Source organism: Manis javanica, chromosome 7, assembly GCF_040802235.1.
Source record: "Manis javanica isolate MJ-LG chromosome 7, MJ_LKY, whole genome shotgun sequence".
Lineage (NCBI taxonomy): Eukaryota > Metazoa > Chordata > Mammalia > Pholidota > Manidae > Manis > Manis javanica.
Genome location: NC_133162.1, coordinates 125,192,970 through 125,200,123, shown reverse-complemented (window position 1 = coordinate 125,200,123; position 7,154 = coordinate 125,192,970).

Here is a 7,154-nt window from a genome sequence, read left to right as displayed (position 1 = left end):
CTACAGTGTTTTGTTTACAGTCTATGCAAACTAAATTACTCTTCTCACAGGAATGATTATAACAAACTGAAAGTCCCCTCTCAAAGATGCTCAAGGACCTTGTGCAGGAGGACAGTGGAGTGAGACCAAACTATCCCTGTAAATCGATCCCAGTGCATCTTAGCCTTGACTCCATATTAGAATCACCTGGGGAACTTCTGAAAAATACTGATGGTGACCACCATTTGTTAAGCCTCACCATGTGCCAGACATTAGGCTATTGTGTCATTTAATCCTAGAAGAGCGATACTATTACATTTTGTTTGTTTTATTTTGTTTCTAAGATTGAGCTGCACATGCACAGAATTGAACTGACTCAATCAGTCATCCTCTTCCATTACTAGCTTGATATAATCATCTGTCTAGACATGACCCCTATTTTTTTCTTATCTTCTTTACACCTCATCCCTGAGTGTATGTAATGCATGTCCTTCCAATCTGTTATTCATATTTTTACAAATCTATAAAAACTGTGTAACTGTCTCCTTTTAAAATATATAGAAATGGATCATGCTGCATGTCTCATTCTGTAATTTGTTTTTTTTTATTCAGCATTGTATTTCTGAGATCCATCCATGTTGATATATAGAGAGAAAGCTAGTCCATCTGTTTAAACTGCTCCATTGTGTACTGTCATATTGATATACTGTAGCTTATGTGTATATTTTCCCCTGATGAATATCTAGACTGTTGTTAATTCTTTCCTATTATAAAAAGTGCTTCAGTGAATAATCTTGTACATGTCTTGCAAGCATTGACCAAGAATCTCTCTAAGATTTACCTAGAAATGAAATTGCTGGGCCTAGGCTTTATGCATTTTTTCAGTTTTAGTAAATCCTGTCCAATTACAAAGTAGCTTTACTAATTTACACTCTCACCAACAGTATATGAGAGTTCATGGGATAGACACTTTATTGTCTTGATTTTGCAAATGAGAAACACACAAAATGTCCAAAGTTGAACACTATCTGAACCATGTCTATCTAACTCCAGGTCTACACTATACAATGTCACTCTACAATATATGCTAATTAACAGCTGGAAATAAATTCTGCTGCAAGTGACAGAATCCCTTAATTGTGGCTAAAGCAGTATGGGCATTTATCACCTCACTTGGTAAAACACTGAAAGGAAGTGAATCCAGACCAGCTTAGCAGCTCAGCTATGTTGTTGGCAACATGGACACTTCTTAGTTTTTAATTTCACCACCCTTAGTTTTCACCCTTATTTCATTTCCTCTCAATTCCAGATGCTGATGTTGCTCTGAAACTATTGTCTGAGTTTAGAGCTGGAAAAGGGAGGTGCAGTGGACCCAAACTAGGGGCAGCTTTTTTCTTGTTCTTCTCATTTTAATTGGAAGGAAAAATGCCTTCCTTGAATCCCTACTCACCCTGAACTATGCCCCTTTTTCATCTTGTTGGTCAGAGCTCCCTATTGGCCCATTCTTCAGGCAGAGGGGAATGAGTTTATGTCTAGTTCAGATCAACCAGGACTCAGCCACTGCGGCAAAAGGTAGGGTTTAACTTCCTTTGATCTCAAGCCACCTTCATGTCAAAAACCTGTTCTCTCAGCAAGCAAGAAAGGCAATGACTGCTGGAAAGAAAGTTTTCTTCCATCTCTCTGAACTTTTCTTCTCAGATTTTATTTTGCTGGCTTCTCCTCCCCACTCAGTTATTAAATATTTGCTTCATCTTTCCTCTTCTCCTCCTAAGATACTTAAGAGAAGACCAACAGATGGCCAACAAGTCAAATTTGAATTTATGACTTCTGCTGTCTATTCTCTCCCTAGGCTGATGCATCCATTTTCATAGCTTCAATTACCATTTACATATTGATAGCTCCTAATTTTATATCCTGGCTTCATCTGCTTTCTTGAGCTTCAGATCCATATTACCATAGCCTACTTAGAGACTCCTGAGACATATTAAACTCAACAAGCCCAAACCTGAGCTTTCCACCTCTTACCCAAGCTTGTTCTTCCTTCTCTGGTACATCCTCTTTCAGTGACCACTACCCCCTTTCACCAAGTTGCCCAGGTCAGAGACCTGCAAGACTTCCTATTCAATGGCTCTCATATTTGTTTGCTTTTCTTCATCTCCATTGCAAATACCTTGATCTAAAACTCTGTTACTGAAGTGTTGGTAGTGTAGACCAGCAGTTTGGCCGCTGGTCTCAGGCCCTGACCCAGACTCCTTGAATCAGAATCTGCATTTTTACCAAATCTCCAGGTGATTCATTAAAATTTGAGAACTTCTCATCCTACTTTTTGGCATAGCTTTTTAATTTAACTGGTCTCCCTAAACCAGTGTCTGACACTCTAAAACTCATTCTATATATTGCAAACTTCCTAAGTCACTTCCCTCATTAAATCGGGTAACCAACTCCTCACTGTTTGTAGATAGAAGGCAAAAACCTACAGAATGCAAAGCCCTCCAGAAGGTCCCCTCCAGCCAAGACTCCAGACGCATTTTGGCTTGCCCTCTGGACTCTAGCCACATGAGTCTTCTCCCAATCCCTGTGCCAGGACATCTTTTTCCAAGTCAGGGACTTTTTGCCTACTACCCCCAACACCCAGCACGATCTCAGCTGCCCTGGCTCACAGCCAAGTCCTACTCTTGTCACTTCCTCAAAGAAGCACCCTCTACTTACAGCCCAGATGAGATCAGCCTCTCTCATATTAAGCTTTCTTTGCACACTGTGCTCCTCCCAACATTTATCCCGGTTGTACTTAAATAATGGAGTGTGCATTTCATTGTTGAATGTCAGGCTTCCCCTTTGAACTGAAGTTCTCAGACAAGGGCATCAGCTCTTACACGGTTGCAACGTTCCAGCAGCTCCTAGCACGGTGCTTGCTACACGTTATGCACTCCGTGAGGGGCTGTTGACTTGACTATGAATGAATCAGCACCAGGGAGTTGTCCTGGCTCAGGGTGGCCCTGCTTTCTTAGTTCAACTGGAATTAAGAATCTGAAAAAGACAGAGGAGGGCAAAGGAAGTATAATTTGACCACCAGCAAATTGGGGATGAAAACGTCCAATTCTGACAGATGTACCCTATGCACGTGCCGAAAGGAGAACAGAAGCATCCCGCCTGAGTGATAGCACGTGTTTTGTTCCCGGCCAGTGCCTTCCTCAATACCCTCCCAAGCCGACCTTTAGAAGGACTTTTGTATAGTGGGAGGTCTCTTTTAACCTCCAGGGAATAATGGTGTGAAGTGGTGTTTGCTTTTTTTGTCTTTGTTCTCTGGCTGAGGAAAGTCTGGAGGCGGTTGAGGGAGGCTTAGTAATACAATTGCCTTCCCTTTCAAATGCTAAAGAGGGTTTTTGCTTCTGTTAGAATCATCTGAGAGTTGTAGAGGTCTGGGAGAGATCCACTCCCCTTCCCTTCCGCATCTCATTTCCTGCAGGCTAGGGGCAACTTTGCAATTAATTGAAAACACCAAAGCTGTAAAAATATAGGCAACGTTGCCCTCCAAGCAGTTCTGCGTGGTGAACCAGCATGGGAGAATTAAACGCTAAATTTCAGGGAGGGCTTCCAGGAGAAATGCAGTATGTATACAGTCCCACAGTCCTGGAGCTGGCTGGGGTTCCTGGTGTTTGGGAAGGAGCTGGAATCAGAGGCTGATTTGTCCAAGATGGCTTTTGTCACAGCCTTTTGACTCCCGTACAGGCATGGATCCAGGTTTGGGGGAATTGTGAGGTGAAGAAACAGAGCACAGAACTATTAATGAAGTCAAATTCAGGGCTTTGAAAAGAACAACTGAGGGTGTTCACTGGTGCCGTGATACCCCCATCTGTGCCCCTAGATGAATGTACTGGAAAAGCTGAGTCTTTGAAAGCCTTGGACAAATTACTCCCTAGAGCCTCAGTCAGGTAATCTATAAAATGGAACACTATCCCTCCTTCTCAGAAACGGTGTAAGGTAAAGATGGAAGGCATGGTGTAAGGCCTGAGACGAGAAAGTACCTCGTGTTCGATAGGAGGTGCTCCACTAACAGCACATTTTGGAGTCCTTCTCTTTGAGAAGTTACGGATCCATCGGGGCTAACTTCCCCTCTTCACCGCCTCCTTTGGCTTGACTGAACTTTTTGCGGGTTGGTTGTCATCCTTCTGGAACGCAGATTGATTATTCCTTGGGAACCTAACAGAAGTTCCCAAACCAGTAGCTGAAGTCAGTACATTTTTTGGATATTGCAAGGAATTCCAATAAATTTAATTGCTTTACTTTTTAAAAGAGCCAGTCCAAGGTGGTTTTGTTTTGTTTGTTTTTCTTTTCTGGTTTGTTTAATATGATGTGTTGTTTAATAATTTTGCTACTGTATGTGTGTGGTGTGGTGGGGGGGTGTGCGCGTGCGTGTACACAATGAGAATTATGTTGTTCGCCATCCCTCACCAGCTGCATGTTCATAATCCTGAAGGCATCTGAGTTTATATAAATCAGAATCAGTTTGTGAACCTGTCGAGTAATAAAAAAGGAAAAAGGAAAACTAAAGGACAATTATGTGAAATCCTAGACAGCAAGTAGGTCAATTGTATTGGGGTCAGTTGGGGAGGCTCCGGCCTGTACTACCTTGCTGAACTCTCAGCATTGCCACTTAACCAGATTTTAACCTAGAACTATATGCATTTGAACTTTCAAAATCTCCCTTTGCTCATCTACGAAACTGGGATATTTATAGGACTTTCCTAAGAGGTTCATTGTGAGGATTAAATGAGAAAATCCCCTCAGTGTGCTAAGAACAGTAACTGCAGCAGAGTAAACCCTAAATAAATGTTAGTTATTATCAAGAGCACTTCCTGTGTAGCCTGTAGTGGGCTTTATGCGTGTCACTTTACATTCACAACACTGGGAGGTTAAACGACCTGCCTAAGATGGGGATATGTAAGAGTTTAGACAAGCATCTAGTTTTAATGAGCCTGAATTTACTGCTCTTTACCAAATCAAAGACCCATGGATATGTATGATGGATGAATGCCTATTTCTTGGTATTAAAATGTGGAGAAAAAAATATGTTTCTCGGAAATGAAATACAGTAGTGCTCTTTCTGCTAGACCACATCTGACATCTCCCCCAAAGTTTCTCTTCATTGGAACTGTTGAAAGATAAGCTAAAGCATATTAAAAACGTTAAGAGTTTATTTGAGCAAAAAATCAATTCGCATCAGGCAGCATCCAATCTAACAGACAGGAAGGAGCTCTGAGGACCTACATAAAATGAAGAACTTATAGGCAGAAGGGAGCAGGGTTTTTTACTAGGCAAAAAGTGGATTGGTTATTACAAGGTTACTTCCCTTTAGGGGGTACCAGGGCTCTATCAGGCAGATTCCCTGACTAGTGCTTATAAGGTGATTGATTCCTGACTGACTAGTTTAAGATTCTACTTCTGGGAGAGCCAAAACTGTCAGTTAAGCAGCAGTTTGGTGACATAGAGCTTAGCATAAGCGACTCCATTTTGGACCTGTCAGCTTACTTTTTTTTAACAACACATGGTCCAATAGTGGACATGTCTATTGCCAGCATTATTTATTAGCTGGGTTACATAGAGTGTGGAGTCCTGTAGATTTTTCATTGTACCCGCCATTGTCATCACTTCAAGATGTGATCTAATTATTTGACAGATCGAGCTGGCAAGCCACCCCTTTCTCCTTTAAAGAAAACTAGGTAACTGCATGGCAATGTTGAAAAGTGTGTCGATCTCAGTTTTGAGCTGTATGCTCTGTAGGACAGTTTAGCTGAGGCTGGGGCAACCTGGATGTGCAGCTCCCCTTGAGGGGAAACTGTGAGTGTAAAATAAGCTGCTTTGGTATGTAGGACCCAAGTTCACACATAACTTATTCAGCACAAGTAGCTTTGGACAAATGGCATCTTCTATAAACTGATACTAATAATCCTACCCTGTCTACTTCTGAACATCAGAGTGAGAGTCCAGGATACACTGCATCTGAAATGAGAGGCATATGGATGTGCTGTACAAATGCAATCTTTATTAATGTAATTTTTACCTGCTCTAGCTTGTTATTTTTAAGGGAAATGAGATGGTAGAAGCTGGGCAAGTCACATTTAGAAAAGATATATATAGATATATATAGATATATAGATATGGTTATGTATGTATTCTGAAAAGTCTTAAACAGTATATGCCAAATTGTTTATTGGGGTGGCGCTTTCATATTTACTTCTATATTTGTGGATTTAGACTATTTTTACAACAAGCATGTATTTGTATACTTTTATTTTAATAAAGTCCTCTAAAAACAACAAAGAACTTCTCCTATGCTAAAGAGAAGTTCTTTCAAAAGATGATTCAGTCAAGTTGAATCCATTCCAGCACATCTTATTCCAGCTGTGCCCCACCCCTACCCCCAACCATATGTTGAGACCAGTTCCTTATGTGAAAACCAGCCCCTGTTAACCCACTTCTATTTAAATTCAATAGCCTAATATTTGGTTGCTGGTGGTTCTGGTTAGATACCCTCATATAAGAATGTAATACCTCTTCTGAAAGAAAAATGGCTAATTTTCATACCACTGCTTATCAGAATTTTTCATCAAAAGGGAACCAGTTTGAGCAAAGTATCAGCAGTTTCCTCAGTCAGAAGCACAACATCTCAGATATTGGAAGTTTCCCATAAAAGGTTAAAGGTAAAAAAATTACCTTTTAGGAAAACGAAAATATATAAATTAACCTCAGTGGTGAATCCTTTTCTACCTGGTAACATGTTAGTAGCTCTGTCCTTACCCGAGCCTCCTTAACAGACTCTTCTCTGGAGATCAACTCTGGCCCTCCGTTCCCCACCCAGTTGGTACCATCTCATTGCATATAATTTCCAAATGTTTTTCTTTGGCCCCAGCAACCCCTTCCATTTCTGTAAGGCTTTTCAATTATATCCTCAATTTGGATTCATTGCTGGTATCTCAACCCAAACATATTCAAAGCCAAATTCATCCCCTTTTTTTTTGTATACCATAATTCTACCCAGGCAGCTGGGGTTGGCCAAGACTGTCATTTTATCTTTAACGTCTCCTTTCTCTGTGTCCGTCCTCCTCATAATCCTTTGCATACGTTTTTATTACATTCTTTGCTTCTTCCCATGTCTGCTCCCACCTCCCTGGTTC